Raw genomic sequence first — 17,296 nt, 5'->3', positions numbered from 1 at the left:
GGGAAGTTTTATTGTGTTAACAATGTATGTTTTAAGATAGAATCTATCGAGGAGAATAATAGAAACTGGATCAAAAAAAGCAGGAATAGATTTTTTGAAAAAGATTGGAAAAAAGTAAGTAGAATTATATTCAAAATAAAAGGGGCTTTTCGTAAGAAAACGTGGATGAATACTTGCTGTTTTCTAGATTTTTGATCGGATTTTTTGGCGGCATGGCCAAGCGGTAAGGCAGGGGACTGCAAATCCTTTATCCCCAGTTCAAATCTGGGTGCCGCCTGATCAATAAAATACTTAGGTTTTTTTTATAGTGCTGATCGAATTCGATAAATTTTTACTTCGCATAAGTTCGGGCAAGAGAGTAACTGGGCCTGCCGATACTGGGTTTAGAGAAACCATACCATAGTTCTATCCTCAAACTAGGGTTAGGGTTTGTTTTGACGGTAGTGGCCAAAATGGTTATCAATAGGGGTGAGGTAGTGTTTCCTTATTCTTTTATTATATGAATTTGAATTGGTTCTTAATTGAGATTCGATTTGATAATTTTAAAATACGAGGATAAGATGTCAGAAATCTTGGTATCCAAAGAAAGGTCCCTAAGGGGCATTCTTTTTTTTTTTCAATCTAAGATTCAAGAAGGGACTCCACGAAAGAATATCAAGACTTACTAATTATTATACATTTGTTTTATCGTACATCTTATGTTACCTACATACACTAAAGTAAGGACTACTTAATTCTAACGAGAATCAGATTAAATAGGTCGATCAAAAATCAATTTAGGAGTTGTATTATGGATAAAATCTCTTCATTCTTTCATAGAATGATACAAAGCAAGGCTGCAGGGTTTAGGTCAAAAATAAACATTAGGTAAGGTAGGTATCCAATAAATATTTATCTATCGATAATTTTATGGTATATTCGGGCGTCCTTTGCTTAAAAAAAAAAAAAAGAGTAACAAAAGGAATAAAAAATCTTCCTATTCCCGCTTCTTCTATTCAGGACATCATTCCCGTACTCTTTCTTTTTTAAGGAAAAAAGGGCTATAGTATCTCGTATTTTTAATGCTCTCTAATTCTACCAGAATTCCTATAAGAATTTGTTAGGAGTAAATTCCTTGAACTGATTGATCCATGGCCTTAGGGCGGAATCCCTTTTTGACTCTGTACCCTTGATTCCACTATGATTATTGATCAATAGTAGAATAATCCCTTCATAGAAATAGGAGACATAATTTAGATGGATATAGTAAGTCTCGCTTGGGCTGCTTTAATGGTAGTCTTTACATTTTCTCTTTCACTAGTAGTATGGGGAAGGAGTGGACTCTAGGGATACTACTAATTGATTAAGTAATCAAATTGTTGTATCAATTCTTTTCTTTAATGGATCATTTTGCATTAATCATTTTGTCAAACGTTATTCTTTAATCTTTTTCTTTAGTTTTGTTTCACTCCTGTAAGAAACTCTTGTATTGTAAGTTGTAATGTAAGAAAGAGCCATTATACCAATTCAGAATTTCTACTAGAAATGACGAATGGTTAAAAAAAGTTCTATACATAAGAAAATTAGACTTTCTTCCACGGAACTATTCACGGCATATCACACATTTTCCATTTCCTTTTACTTTTTACTATAGTCTATTCTTCATATTATTTTTCTTTCCTTCCATGGATTCTTTGGTCAAGAATTGTCTTAGATTTTTTTATTTTGACCTGATTGAAATTAAGTGGATGCAATGAAAAAAGAAATTGAATTAGACTACTTAACTATTTCAATCTACTAATCTATTCTATGTAGATTCAAAGATAATATAATAGAAAGAATCTAAAGTGTCGTAGAAAAAACTATATGTAGTTCTTTCTACCACACTTTAAGATTCCAACCAGATCCTTTCATTTAAGACTTGGATTTTTTTTATTTAATCCCTTTTTAATTTCTTCAATGATTAATTGGAATTCCAATTAATTATTTTGGCTGACTGTTTTTACATAAATAATAAGTAAAAAAGAAGTAGGAACTAGAATGAACAGTGCAGTAGCAATAAATGCGAGAATATTGACTTCCATAACCTCTTTATTTTTTATTTTCACAATAACTCGGGATGTAATCCCATGGAGAGGAAAAAGGGGTATCTTGTAAATTCAAGGGTAGGGCTTGCATTCTGATAATACTGAATCAATTCAATATTATGAATATCGGATCTATCAAATCAATTCATGGATGAGAGTTATATTTCACGGATGAGAGTTATATAGTATAACATAGGAAGATCCTCTATCCACACTAAGACCAAAATGGGTTTTTTGATTGGATTAGGAATTCCCTCTTTTTTAATCCTTTTCTACTTTTTCTTTTCTATATCTCTAACCCACGAGCTTTCTTAATCTTATACTTTCTTAATCTTATACAATTTCCCTTCCTTTTTCTTATAGTTATACATACAATTATGTATGTATTATATGACCAACTTTCACTTTCTATGGGTCACATAGACATCCAAATAAGCAGTAGAAGTGAGATGGGGAAAAGAGGTCTGAAATAAAAAGGGAATACGATTTATGTATGGATTCCGGTAAAATACCGGTACTCTATTCCATAAGAGTGGAATAGGAAATTAAGATGAGGATGGTATCATCATAAAGAAAGATAGAGTAATATAATATCCTAAATTCTACTAATCCACATATCGTATGTGTGTCTTTCTTTATCGATTGGGAGTAGTGAAAAAAAAATTCCTATATGCCCTCCCTCCCTCTTTAATGAGAGATGCAAAATAAAAAAGTGAAGTAAGGGTGCCCTGTGGGTATTTGATCTTGCTCCCTGCCCCTTTTTTTCATGGAAAAAGGAAATATCAATTTCTCCATTCATTGAACCCTAGTTCGGGACTGACGGGGCTCGAACCCGCAGCTTCCGCCTTGACAGGGCGGTGCTCTGACCAATTGAACTACAATCCCCGCGGGGTGTATGGCATACCCATTCTTAAATAGAACCATAAGAAGATTCGATTCGTCTTTCGTACTCTAAGAAATAGACGAATCATATACTACATACCCACATATTATATTATACGTGGGTATAGTGAGAGTGACATAACTAGTATGTCGTGATTTTTTATCACTAAAAATGGATAATAATCCAGCCTTCAATAAGAAAAACTCTTTTGTTTGTAAGAAAGGAATGAGAGAGATATGGATTAGAAAAAAAAATTTCCCTTTTTTCTTTATCTTTTATTTCTATAGATCAGACATTTTATTTTATGGAAGAAAAACAAAAGGATTTAGTTCATACTCACGAAGCCCTAGATTTTTGGTTTGGGCCGAGCTGGATTTGAACCAGCGTAGACATTGTCAACGAATTTACAGTCCGTCCCCATTAACCACTCGGGCATCGACCCAGGAAGAATTTATTCTAGGGTTTTTGCTAATCTATGATTAACCTCCTTTCATAATACTCCCTACCCCCAGGGGAAGTCGAATCCCCGCTGCCTCCTTGAAAGAGAGATGTCCTGAACCACTAGACGATAGGGGCATCACTAGACGATAGGGCCATATACAACCGCTCGTGATTATACTATAATCATAGTATGAGCAGTTTTTTGGAATTGTCAATATACTCGAAAAGTATAAATAGATCCAAAGCAAAGAGTTTTTCCAACTTTTCTGTTATGTTTTCATCTAGGATTTTTTTTAGTTGATCGTTATAGATTAATTCTCCGTGCTTCATTTAGTGTTCATACCAAAAATGCATCCATCCCGCACTAAGTCATAAAATTCTCTAAAAATATAGAGAAAGTTTCAAAAACAAAGAAAAAAAGTGAATCAATTTAGTAGAAAAGTACTCTATCAGATTCGAACCAACGACTTACGTCTTAGCACGAGATTACTCTACCACTAATTTAAAAAGCCCTTTATCGGATTTGAACCGATGACTTATGCCTTACCATGGCATTACTCTACCACTGAGTTAAAAGGGCTTTTTATTTAATTCAAAAATTAGCCACTTGGATTTCCCATTATGGGTCTACTGCATAATGTACATATTATATATATAATATATAGAGATAGAGAGAGAGACATTATGTAGAGATTGTATATGTATATATCGATATCTTGAGAGCTCAAAATAAAATTAATAAAAAAAAACATACCCTACATAACATATCCAACTCTTCTTGGTTCAGGGTTTTCCGTTTCCGAAGACTAGTAAAATAGGCGGATTCTGGAACCCCAAGGATTCAACGGTATATGGATATGGAAAATATAAGATTTCCGATCCTAGCGGGAAAAGGCGGGGAACAGATACCCAATAGGATATAGGATCCTTGGGAGGAACTTTTGGTAATGGCCTTGATCCTCTATGCTATTTTTTATGTGTTCTTAGTTCTATTGAACTTTTTGCATTCTTTTAAACAAGAATCTAATAAACTAGAATTGAGTCAGTGGAAAAAAGGAGAGAGAGGAAAGTGTTAAATGGAGAGAGTCGACTAATCAGAGACTTTTAGGATCTTCTTTACATCAGGTAAATCTGTCGGCCCTGTCCGTTTTTTTCTTTAAGTTACGACTCTTTGCTGCTTACTTCTATCAAGCCATAGGGAAAGTCTATGATGAATTTGGAAAACTCATCTCACTCTTACTCTATGGCTCGGACTTAATGGGGGAAGAAAACATCTTCCATAATTTCTTTTTTGTTCAATTCTGGACAAAAAAGAAAAGGAAAAAAGGAATTTATAGGGACAGTGTTACCCCCTATATCCCCTAGTTTATATTGTAGGAATAATAAAACAATTTAGCAGTCTGACACACTTACGTCCTTGCAAAGTAAATAATTATTATTGTAGTCGTAACCGTAGAATAGGATCCTAATCAAAATAAATACATTTGGTTCAGGCGCTATTAGCATGGTAAGAAAAGATTTTTTTTACAGACCAGAGGGGCTATCTAAATCCTAAAGTAAAGGCGAGCGATCGAAGTAGAAGTACCAACGGCTCAGTGTCATGAACCTTCTCCATCTGATTCAATAAGGGGGAATTAGCCTTCTTGTCAAATGGCTATCCTTGACAAAGGGTACCATTTATACCATAATCTACAATGTAGCGGGTATAGTTTAGTGGTAAAAGTGTGATTCGTTCTATTAATAACTGAATTTGAAATGATATACTTAAGGCATCCTTAAGTTTTTTATTTTTATATTCCGATGAAAACTTTAGTTCTTATAAAGGATTAAATCCTTTTCCTCTCAATAGCATATTGAGGAAGAATATACATTCTGGCGATTTGTATCCAAAGACTAATTTAAATTGCATCCAAAATAAAAATAGGATTATGAGTACAGAGTCGCGAAGCATAATTTTGCATTGGATTAAGTATTCCAATTTTGAAAATATGAGTAAAGGATCTATGGATGAAGATACAAAAAAGTTGATTTCCAATCGTAACTAAATCTTCTTAAAATAAGGAATAAGGAAGCCAAATAGCTAAAAAACGATAGTTTTGGTTTACTAGAACCATCCGCATATTGTTTCAGCTCGGTGGAAACCCAATTCTTTTCCTCAGGATCTCTTGAATGAAATTAGGGAACGAAGTAAGTAGATTAGATGAATTTAGATAGAATTTCTATCTCCTACTCTATAAGGATCATCTAGAAAGCGGAGAGCTTTGGTTCCATTCAAATAGAAAAGCTGACATAGATGTTAAGTGGTGAGAATATCCATAAAGGAGCCGAATGAAATCAAAATTTCATGTTCGGTTTTGAATTAGAGACGTTAAAAATAATCAACCAACGTCGACTATAACCCCTAGCCTTCCAAGCTAACGATGCGGGTTCGATTCCCGCTACCCGCTCCATTCTGTATAAAAGGAGTATTCTATTTGTCTAGACATGTTAGAGGCTTGTATTCAAGCCTTTTTTGTCCACCAGTTTCTGGTACTCCAGAGCGGAGTAGAGCAGTTTGGTAGCTCACGAGGCTCATAACCTTGAGGTCACGGGTTCGATTCCCGTCTCCGCACTTAGCAGTCTGTATAAAAGGACTATTCTATTTCTCTAGATATGTATGGTAGAGGGGCGTATCCAACCCTTTTTTATTCATTAGTTCCCGGCCCTAGAGGGCAAAATTGAGCAGTTTGCGAAGTCACTTGCCTTCAAAAAAAGAAGGCGCAAGGCCTCTCCCTACCCTGCAGAAAATAAAAATGAAACGAAAGGGACAGTCTACCTCTCCCTTCCCTTTAAAAAAAGTTTGCCCGTTGTTTGTCTCAGTTAATACCCAATTTTTGGAGCTCTGTTGGCGAGTTCTATTTCTGCCTCTGGAGCGCCCTCTTTTTTTGAGTGGGATGCAAAGGAAGGGTAAGATAGTAAGGGATACGGCACTAGACTAACACCTAATTAATACTTAATTTAATATAAGTAGTTAAACAGTTAACTAGACTAAACTTTTTATCATAGTACTTTGATAAATTAAGCGGGCGAGCGGCGGGAATCGAACCCGTATCTTCTCCTTGGCAAGGAGATATTTTACCATTGAACTACGCTCGCTACGGTATATATTTTATAGCGTATATCCGCCTGGGTCGACCTTCTATGTCTGGGTCGACCGTTTCATTTCATTTTCTATTATATTAGAGTTTTCCTTTTTTTATTATCTGTCAATGAATATTCTAATGGGAATGGAATTTCATAATACTGAAAGAGAAGAGCTAGCAATTCGGAACGCAAATTGCGTTTTAATACGTCTCACTATTCTAATTTTTTAGAAGAAATGGCCTTTATTATTTCTTTTTTATGGGGTTAATAAATATTAACCAAATTTCATTTAAGAAATGAGAGAATTCAGAATAGCTACGAGAAAGACTAGTCCAATCCATAATGATGTACCGGAAAATACAACATTTTTATTATTTGACCAACCATCAGGAGAAGCAAATACAAGGGGTACACTAATTACTAAGACTGAGGAAGTCGCAATTAATGCAAAAACAGCTAATTGGAAAGCAATAGTCATATTTCTAATCCTCCAAGCTACCATCAAATAAAGTTGACTACATATTTGATCCCTCACTTAAACCAAAATTGTAAAAAAATACAAGAAGTAGGAGGGGTTTAATCATGAATCCATTGATTCTTCTCTTTAATTCAAATTTATTACTTAAACCGCTTTTTTATTTGGATATGGGGGTGAGAAGAGATTATTTACTCTTTATTTCACAAGCGGGTATAGCGGATCCTGTATCCGTGTATACAGTATACAGAGATATATCGAAAAGGAACTTGTATCTGATATCTTTCTAGAGGCTAATAAATCTTTTTATTTTTTATATGGCTATGTTCTATTTGTAGGAGTAAAATAAGGATTAGGCTGTGGAGAGATGGCTGAGTGGTTGATAGCTCCGGTCTTGAAAACCGGTATAGTTCTAGGAACTATCGAGGGTTCGAATCCCTCTCTCTCCTTTTGCTTATTGAATACGTTTGTTTCTTTCATTTTTATTTATTTTTTTTTTCTGTCCCTTATCTTTCTTTCATAAAAAGGAATGAATGGCTCGGCTAGATGGAATAACCGAGCCAGAACAGAAAAAAAGTAGAACAGGTATAAATAAGAAAATCTTAGTTAAGAGGGTTCATGTAAAGAACAGGTTCCAAATCACGATCGATTCCCTTTTCAAAACCTGCTGCAGCAGCTCGGGCTCTTCCTGCATGCCATAAATGGCCCACAAAAAAGAAGAATCCTAGAACAAAATGAGAAGTTGATAACCAACTTCTAGGAGAGACATAATTAACTGCATTGATCTCGGTAGCTACGCCACCCACGGAATTTAAAGAGCCTAAAGGAGCGTGGGTCATATATTCTGCTGAGCGTCGTTCTTGCCAAGGTTGTATGTCTTTTTTCAACCTACTCAAGTCCAAACCGTTGGGGCCCCTTAGAGGTTCTAACCATGGAGCACGAAGGTCCCAAAAACGCATAGTTTCCCCTCCAAAGATAACCTCCCCAGTTGGGGAACGCATTAGATATTTACCTAAACCTGTGGGTCCTTGAGCGGATCCCACATTAGCTCCAAGACGCTGGTCTCTAACTAGAAAAGTAAATGCTTGAGCTTGAGAAGCTTCTGGCCCGGTGGGTCCATAAAACTCACTCGGATAAGCTGTATTATTGAACCATACAAAACAACAAGCGATAAAACCAAAGACAGATAAAGCAGCTAAACTATAAGACAAGTAAGCTTCTCCAGACCATACAAATGCACGGCGAGCCCATGCGAAGGGTTTGGTTAAAATATGCCAAATTCCGCCAAATACACAAATAAAACCCAACCATACATGCCCACCAATTATATCTTCTAAATCATCTACACTAACAATCCACCCTTCTCCACCAAAAGGAGATTTTAGTAAATAACCAAATATAACACTGGGACTAAGGGTCAAATTGGTAATTTTTCTTACATCTCCCCCCCCAGGGGCCCAGGTATCATATACACCGCCAAAATAAAGAGCCTTGAGTACTAGAAGAAAAGCACCTAGACCTAACAAAATTAAGTGAATACCCAAAATTGTAGTCATTTTATTTCTATCTTTCCAGACATAACCAAAGAATGGAAAAGATTCCTCAAGAGTCTCGGGTCCCAGAAGCGCGTGATAAATGCCACCGAAGCCTAAGACTGCGGAGGAAATTAGGTGAAGTACGCCAGATACAAAGTACGGAAAAGTATCTAGAACTTCCCCCCCTGGCCCTACTCCCCAACCTAGAGTAGCTAAGTGTGGAAGTAAAATCAACCCTTGTTCATACATGGGCTTTTCTGGTACGAAATGGGCCACTTCAAATAGGTTCATTGCTCCGGCCCAGAATACGATTAATCCGGCATGAGCTACATGAGCTCCAAGCAGTTTACCGGACAAATTGATAAGTCTGGCATTCCCAGCCCACCAAGCAAAGCCGGTGGTTTCTTGGTCACGACCAGCTAAAACGAAAGTTCCATTAAAGAGCGTTTCCACGTGGTAGAACCTCCTCAGGGAATATAAGATTTTCATGAGGCTGATCCTGAGCTGCCATCCACGCACGAATACCCTCGTTTAAAAGAATATTTTTGGTGTAGAAAGTCTCAAATTCAGGATCTTCCGCTGCACGGATTTCCTGGGAAACAAAGTCATAGGCACGTAAGTTCAGAGCCAAGCCAACTACGCCAATAGCACTCATCCATAAACCGGTGACGGGTACAAATAGCATAAAGAAATGTAACCAACGTTTATTGGAAAAAGCAACACCAAAGATTTGGGACCAAAAGCGGTTAGCAGTGACCATTGAATAAGTTTCTTCAGCTTGAGTTGGGTTAAAAGCACGGAAGGTATTTGCACCATCACCGTCCTCAAATAGAGTGTTTTCTACGGTCGCTCCATGAATAGCGCATAGCAGAGCCGCACCTAATACTCCGGCAACTCCCATCATATGAAATGGGTTCAACGTCCAATTATGAAATCCTTGGAAGAAAAGGATGAATCGAAATATCGCTGCTACGCCAAAACTCGGCGCAAAGAACCAACCAGATTGCCCCAGTGGATAAATAAGGAATACAGAAACAAAAACAGCAATTGGACCAGAGAATGAGATTGCATTATAAGGCCGCAATTGAACAGACCGAGCAAGTTCAAATTGGCGTAACATGAAACCTATTAGTGCAAAAGCCCCGTGGAGAGCTACAAAAGTCCATAGACCGCCTAATTGACACCAACGAGTAAAATCTCCTTGTGCTTCGGGCCCCCATAGTAGCAACAAAGAGTGTGCTAAACTATTGGCAGGGGTAGAAACTGCTGCGGTTAAGAAATTACAACCTTCCAAATAGGAACTAGCCAATCCATGGGTATACCAAGAAGTTACAAAAGTTGTCCCTGTAAACCAACCCCCTAAAGCGAAATAAGCACAAGGAAAGAGCAATAGGCCAGACCATCCTACAAAAACGAAACGGTCCCTTCGTAACCAGTCATCCATAGTATCAAATAGATCATTTTCTTCTTTAGGAATTCTACCAAGGGCTATAGTCATAGTGATCCTCCTATTCAATTACTTCAACCATTTCCGAGCACCTCATATCACTTTCCAAGGCATATGATAGTTTTATTATCTGTGGACGATTTCTTTCTCGTTCAATGCCCTTTTTCAATGGTCTCGAAGAGAGAAATTTCCCATTTTTATCTATGGAGTCACAGTCACAACCGAGGTCGTGGTAAATCCATGAATTTGATTCGATTTGTTTTTCTTATACTATTTATTTGTTTTTCTTATACTATAGAAATAGAAATAAATTGTTTTTCTTATACTATAGAAAGAAATAAACCTTTGAATTCAGCATTATTCCAAGACTCCTATTTCAAAGTCTATCTTTTAAGGGAAAAATGCAAATAAAAGTAACCCTTCTTTTCCCATTCCCTCTCTATTGCATGGGTGGAAGAACTAAAATAATAGAGGATTCTGAAAAAAAAAAATGGACCTTCGAAATCCAATTTTATGTGTAGCGCAAAGGAGTTGCGATTTCTTCTTATTCCTATAGAACATCTAGTAACAAGAATATGAAATCGTAAATAGCGAAAAATTCTTGTCTTGCGCGGTCTAAGTCTAAGGAAATAAAAAAAATTCGCTTATACAATTTCATCTACATCGAATTTATATATCAGAATAGCGGATAGAGGCATCATTAAAGGAGTCAGGTCTACTTACTTTATGCTTCTTTCCAATTTTATGGTGGATTTGATAAGAACCCTTTTTGCTTTCTTGATAAATAATCGACAAAAAAAGCGTTTTTTTTATATAACCTGCTTGTTTTATTATAATTATAACAAGTCCTATATGGAAATGCCCGCTAAAGAGAAAATCTATTTGATTGTCTCTCGGCCAATATCGATTTTTAGAAAGAAAAAACAAGAATTTTCTTCTTTTTTTATTAACATTAAGAAAAAAGAATATAATTAAAATGGAATTGGCAATATAATTTTTATAGACTTTTGAAAGAAAAAAAAGGGGTTTTTTGCAACCGTTATTTCTTATTTCTTGCCTATATCATATCACGGAAACCTTTCGCTTTGGAACGTGGAGAGATGGCTGAGTGGACTAAAGCGGCGGATTGCTAATCCGTTGTACAATTTTTTTGTACCGAGGGTTCGAATCCCTCTCTTTCCGCTCCCTTGGATCATTTGGGACTTTCGAATTGGAAAGAATTCTGACCCCCGGATTTTCTCATAGATAAATGTACGAAACAAATCCAATAAGAAAAAAAAAAACTGAATTTTTACTCCTCGCGTCCAGGATTCCGTCCTGGGTCATTAGATAAGAATCCAAAGATAAAGAGTGAAACAAAGAATATCACTACTGTATAAACAAAAAGTTTGAGAGTAAGCATTACATAATCTCCAAGATTTTTTTTTAAGGAATAGATTACCAGTTTTTCCTTACCACACGGATCCACTAGGATGGTTTTTTTTTATACCTAAAAATGCAAAAAAGAATTCTTGAAAAAAATTGCAAGAATTCTTTTATAATAAGCACTCTTATCAATAGCAAAAATAGGGTTAGGTGGTTAGGTATTGTGTAGGTACCTTTAGGTACCTGCTCAACCTAGGTGCAGGGGAGTAGAAAGGCTGATCCAAATTTATTGCTGTAGCTACCCATTCAATGTAGAAGAATTTAAATTTTAGAATCGAAGGTTCATAATATAAAAATATAAAACTTCTCGGCTTTTACCCATTTTAAAATTTTTTTGGAATGAACACATCATTCAATTTGGCATACAGAGTACTAAAGATTTCATCGAAAACTTACAGCAGCTTGCCAAACAAAGGCTAATAGAAAAAAGAATAGAGGTATAACAGGCATAATATCCACGATTGGATTGAAAATAGCATAAGCTTCGGGTAATTTGGCAAAGAAAAAACTAGTAGGATAAAGAACAGAATTAAAACAGATACAGGTTAAACTAAGTATATTAGGCATAACAAGCATTTCATTCTTGTAGAGTAAATAATTGGATTTTTCTTGAGTTATTTTTTTAAGGGAAAGAAGGAAAAGGCAGATTCAAAATCTTTTTTCTTCGGACTTTCCCAAACACAAAATACCTCCTTGTATTCGCACTCTCAAATGAGAGTGGAATAAATTCGACTTTCATATAATATCTTAATAGAATTCCATGTAATGATCAATGCATTTTTTTGATTCTATATTATCCGCATGTGTAGAATACTAGCAAGAGAATATCCCTCCTTTTTTATGTAATTGAAATGGTATTGACGAATAACAAATAAACATACTAGTGTTTATTAGTGTCGCATAAAACCCGAAATGGGGCGTGGCCAAGTGGTAAGGCAGCGGGTTTTGGTCCCGTTACTCGGAGGTTCGAATCCTTCCGTCCCAGATTGTTTCTGATGAAACAAACGGTGAAATCATATAGTATTCCGTACGAGACAAAAGTTTATTAAAGAGAATAATGATATCTTATTCTTTCTCAGAAAACATAATAAAGTCTTAAGTCCAGTCAAATTGACTATCTTTATTTTCATGAAAAAATGGGATCTATCAAGCACATTCAGGATATGCCTCTACTATAAAATCACTTAGTCATATTTTTTTCTTCCTTTTGGTATTCGAGTTGAAGAAGTACGAGAATTCTATAACTACCAAAAACTTTCAATCTTTTCATTGGAATAGTTTATTTAGTTATTATAGTTAATTGTTTTTGGTACTGAAAAAATATATTACTACTAGAATTCTAATTCTAGTAATTAAATTAATTAAACTTTTTTGGAGGTTGATAGTTTATTTATTGAGGAAGAGTCAATCCTTCTTTTCTCACTTCAAGATTGATCATCTCGAGCCATCCGTTGAGGGTGGAAATTTAAGAATAAATAAGTTTTAAGCAAACTTGTTTAGTCGTCTTTTTCAAACTATGTTTCATTCATATGATAGAATTTTAATATGGGTTTAAATAAATTGGATCTTGGCGGAGGCTTCCCGGATAAATACTTACTTTCTTTTATCCATATTGCTCCATAGATAGCAAGTTTTAATTAGTATAAAAAAACTAAACCAATGACTATTCATGATTCCATCCATATTGGATCAATTCTCTATACCACTTTGCAATGAAAAGAGGAATGTTTGTTATGGTAAAACTTCGTTTAAAACGATGTGGTAGAAAGCAACGTGCGACTTGAAGGACATGATCGATTGTGGATTTTGCTATCCATCATTTTCCATAGTAATGAAAATGCTCTTGGCTCGACATAGCCTGTTCTATTCGTTCCGAACCAAATTTGCGCTGGGTTTAAGTAACATAGTACACGATGGAGCTCGAGAGGACAGAATTTTTTTTATCAAGGGAAAGAATCTAGGGTTAGTGAAAACTAATAAATTAGGCCAACTTTGTCAGTCTATCCTTAATATAGAAATAAATCGAAAGGTTAAAATAAGAAGAAAGTCCAATAAAAGTATATCAGAATCAATCCCTCTTATTAGATTTCTATAGAAGAGATAAATGCTTTATCGAAGGAAATAAGAAAAAAGGGTATGTTGCTACTCTTTTGAAAGAAAAAAATAGGAATTCCCGAAGTAATGTCTAAACCCAAGGATTTCACAAATCAAAGATAAAGGATTCCAGAACAAGTAAACACAATTTTCAATTGTCTCAACAACAGAGTTGGATTAGAATAAGGAATAAAAGTCAATTCGTTCGAAATGAGACAAAGAAAAGAGTTTAAAGACGACTCAAAAATTTTGGAAGGATTTTGCCTTCGAAGTTTGTCAGGCAAAATTAGCCCACTTGAGTCATGAGTATAAATGAAATTTGTTTTTTCTGTAAGGAAATTAATGCACGTCATAGTCTAATTTCTATTATTATCGACAGAAATTCGAATCATTTTCTCGAGCCGTATGAGGAGAAAACCTCATATACGTTTCTAGGGGGGGGCGTTGTTTATCTACATCTATCCCAATAAGCTGTCTATCGAATCGTTGCAATTGATGTTCGATCTCGAAGAGAAGGAAGAGATCTTCAAAAAGTAGGTTTTTATGATCCGATAAAGAATCAAACTTGTTTAAATGTTCCAGCTATTCTCTATTTCCTTGAAAAGGGTGCTCAACCAACAAGAACTGTTTATGATATTTTAAGGAAGGCAGAATTCTTTAAAGAAAAAGAAAGAACTTTGAGTTAATTGAAGAACTAAATGAATCAAAAAATAGGATAGGAGAAGATTATTAGTATTCCTAGTTGTCTAATTATTTAGACACAATTTACCTCTTTTTTAATCCTATTTGGATTTATATTATATCGTGCCAATCCAACATAAGCCCCTATTTTATTTACTTTTTCTATCTAATTTGTTTTCTTACCATTGTATTTCCATTGACAAAGGTCTATTGAACAAATAGAATTTGTAGATAGATGGGTCTCTTTATCCTCACTCCATATTCAATTTTTCCGCCTACACTTCGCTCAAATGATAAGGGTGTTCCTCTTGCATGTATTCTCATACAATATAATATATATTTTTTATAATATATATTTTTTGTTAATAAAAATCGCTAAAAATAAGGAGAATTTGGCCATCGTGATTAGGGTCGCTCTTTTTTTAACTTTACTTTAGTGGAATTTCACCGGACCTGTTCGTTTTGGCATTTGAGTGTTTTTCATGGTCGATAAAAAAAATCTTTTGATGTCTTGCTAGTTCAATGTTTTGACAGAAGCGCGCGGTGTAATTCCATTGATTTTTGGATTTCGATCGTATCTAAGATCCTTTTTTTATCTGGGTTGCTAACTCAATGGTAGAGTACTCGGCTTTTAAGTGCGACTATGATCTTTTACACATTTGGATGAAACAACAAATTCGTCCAGACTCTTGGTAGAGTCTAGAAGACCACGACTGATCCTCAAAGGTAATGAATGGAAAAAATAGCATGTCGTAATAAAATCAATCTTTTTTGAATGGAATCCAAAATTACGATTTTCTGGGTCTAATGAATAAATGGATAGAGCCTGGCTCCAATTCTGGTAAAATAAAAAGCAACGAGCTGAACTTCCTAATTGGAATGATTCCCCGCTCTAATTAGACGTTAAAAATAGATTAGTGCCGGATGCGGGGAAAGGTTGGGTTTTCCTATGAGTGGACCCTTTATTTTTTCTTTTTTTTTTTAGAAATCCTAATTATTCTTGATTATGGATTGAATAAGGGATGTTATGGATTGAATGTGTAAAAGAAGCAGTATATTGATAAAGAGGCTGTATTCCAAAGTCAAAAGAGCGATTGGCCTGCAAAAATAAAAAACTTGTTCTGTTCTTTTTTTTTAATTAGAACAAACATAAACTAATTGGGTAGAAAAGGAGCAGAAAAAGATCTGTGGATTAGACTCCCTTTCTTTCCAGGGTTTGTATTAAAAATGCAACACCCTGTTCTGACCATATTGCACTATGTATCATCATTCGATAAACCGAGAAATGCTTCTTCTCTCTGATTCAAGTAGAAATACAAATGGAAAAATTCGAAGGGTATTCAGAAAAACATAAATCTCGTCAACAATACTTTGTCTACCCACTTCTCTTTCAGGAATATATTTATGCATTTGCCCACCATTATGGATTAAATGGTTCTGAACCTGTGGAAATAGTTGTTAGTTGTAATAACAAGAAATTTAGTTCACTACTTGTGAAACGTTTAATTATTCGAATGTATCAGCAGAATTTTTTGGATAACTCGGTTAATCATCCTAACCAAGATCGATTATTGGATTACAAAAATTATTTTTATTCTGAGTTTTATTCTCAGATTCTATCTGAAGGGTTTGCGATCGTTGTGGAAATCCCATTCTCGCTACGGGAATTTTTTTGTCTGAAAGAAAAAGAAATACCAAAGTTTCAGAATTTACGCTCTATTCATTCAATATTTCCCTTTTTAGAAGACAAATTTTTGCATTTGGATTATCTATCACATATAGAAATACCCTATCCTATCCATTTGGAAATCCTGGTTCAACTCCTTCAATACCGTATCCAAGATGTTCCATCTTTGCATTTATTGCGATTCTTTCTCAACTATTATTCGAATTGGAATAGTTTTATTACTTCAATGAAATCCATTTTTTTTTTTCAAAAAGAAAATAAAAGACTATTTCAATTCCTATATAACTCTTATGTATCAGAATATGAATTTTTTTTGTTGTTTCTTCGTAAACAATCTTCTTGCTTACCATTAGCATCTTCTGGAACTTTTCTGGAACGAATCCACTTTTCTAGGAAGATGGAACATTTTGGGATAATGTACCCTGGTTTTTCTCGGAAAACCCTATGGTTCTTTATGGATCCTCTTATGCATTATGTTCGATATCAAGGAAAGGCAATTCTTGCATCAAAAGGCACTTTTTTTTTGAAGAAGAAATGGAAATGCTACCTTATCAATTTCTGGCAATATTATTTCTGTTTTTGGACTCAGCCGCGAAGAATCCATATAAACCAATTAGCAAACTCTTGCTTCGATTTTATGGGGTACCTTTCAAGTGTACAAAAAAGTTCTTTGTTAGTAAGGAATCAAATGCTGGAGAATTCATTTCTAATAGATACTCGAATGAAAAAATTCGATACCATAGTCCCCGCTACTCTCCTCATAGGATACTTATCAAAAGCTCAATTTTGTACTGGATCGGGGCATCCTATTAGTAAACCCATTTGGACAGATTTATCAGATTGGGATATTCTTGATCGATTTGGTCGGATATGTAGAAATCTTTTTCATTATCATAGTGGATCTTCGAAAAAACGGACTTTGTATCGACTAAAGTATATACTTCGACTTTCATGTGCTAGAACTTTAGCTCGTAAACATAAAAGCACGGTACGAACTTTTATGCAACGATTGGGTTCGGCATTTTTAGAAGAATTTTTTATGGAAGAAGAGCAAGTTTTTTCTTTGATGTTCACCAAAACAACTCTTTTTTCTTTCTGTGGATCACACACTGAGCGTATTTGGTATTTGGATATTATACGTATCAATGACCTGGTCAACCCTCTTAATTAATCATTAGACGAAATTAAGAAACAGGAAAGGGTTGATAAATGATCAAGAAAAAACTTTTCTATTTTTCATTCTGAAATGTTCTTTTTATTATAATAAAGAGTAGGTGAATCAACTTACTAATTAAAAAAATTAGTAGAACTTCCTCTTTGGAATAGAAATTGGCTATTTCTACATAGGGAAAGTCGTGTGCAATGAAAAATGCAAGCACGATTTGGGGAGGGATTTTTCTCTATTGTAACAAGGAAGAATTATCTACTCCATCCGACTA

At 35.0% G+C, this 17,296-nt stretch overlaps 8 non-coding genes across 8 annotated transcripts; 4 read left to right on the top strand and 4 right to left on the bottom strand.

The window, feature by feature from the left end:
- Positions 1–206: 206 nt before the first annotated feature.
- Positions 207–277, top strand: TRNAC-GCA (transfer RNA cysteine (anticodon GCA)). The gene has a single exon. It is a non-coding gene; the product is annotated as a tRNA-Cys (tRNA).
- Positions 278–2,877: 2,600 nt separating this feature from the next.
- On the bottom strand, positions 2,878–2,951 carry TRNAD-GUC (transfer RNA aspartic acid (anticodon GUC)). The gene has a single exon. It is a non-coding gene; the product is annotated as a tRNA-Asp (tRNA).
- Positions 2,952–3,309: 358 nt separating this feature from the next.
- On the bottom strand, positions 3,310–3,391 carry TRNAY-GUA (transfer RNA tyrosine (anticodon GUA)). Its single transcript has one exon. It is a non-coding gene; the product is annotated as a tRNA-Tyr (tRNA).
- A 507-nt stretch (positions 3,392–3,898) lies between these two features.
- On the bottom strand, positions 3,899–3,970 carry TRNAT-GGU (transfer RNA threonine (anticodon GGU)). The gene has a single exon. It is a non-coding gene; the product is annotated as a tRNA-Thr (tRNA).
- Positions 3,971–5,928: 1,958 nt separating this feature from the next.
- On the top strand, positions 5,929–6,002 carry TRNAM-CAU (transfer RNA methionine (anticodon CAU)). The gene has a single exon. It is a non-coding gene; the product is annotated as a tRNA-Met (tRNA).
- A 452-nt stretch (positions 6,003–6,454) lies between these two features.
- On the bottom strand, positions 6,455–6,525 carry TRNAG-GCC (transfer RNA glycine (anticodon GCC)). The gene has a single exon. It is a non-coding gene; the product is annotated as a tRNA-Gly (tRNA).
- An 824-nt stretch (positions 6,526–7,349) lies between these two features.
- Positions 7,350–7,437, top strand: TRNAS-UGA (transfer RNA serine (anticodon UGA)). The gene has a single exon. It is a non-coding gene; the product is annotated as a tRNA-Ser (tRNA).
- Positions 7,438–11,064: 3,627 nt separating this feature from the next.
- TRNAS-GCU (transfer RNA serine (anticodon GCU)) lies at positions 11,065–11,152 on the top strand. Its single transcript has one exon. It is a non-coding gene; the product is annotated as a tRNA-Ser (tRNA).
- Positions 11,153–17,296: the final 6,144 nt, after the last annotated feature.

This window comes from Triticum urartu, unplaced genomic scaffold (assembly GCF_056163025.1).
Source record: "Triticum urartu cultivar PI428250 unplaced genomic scaffold, HENAU_Tu73 scaffold578, whole genome shotgun sequence".
NCBI classification, from domain to species: Eukaryota; Viridiplantae; Streptophyta; class Magnoliopsida; order Poales; family Poaceae; genus Triticum; species Triticum urartu.
Note: the sequence above shows the minus strand (reverse complement) of the source record. Positions and strands in the feature narration are given on the sequence as shown.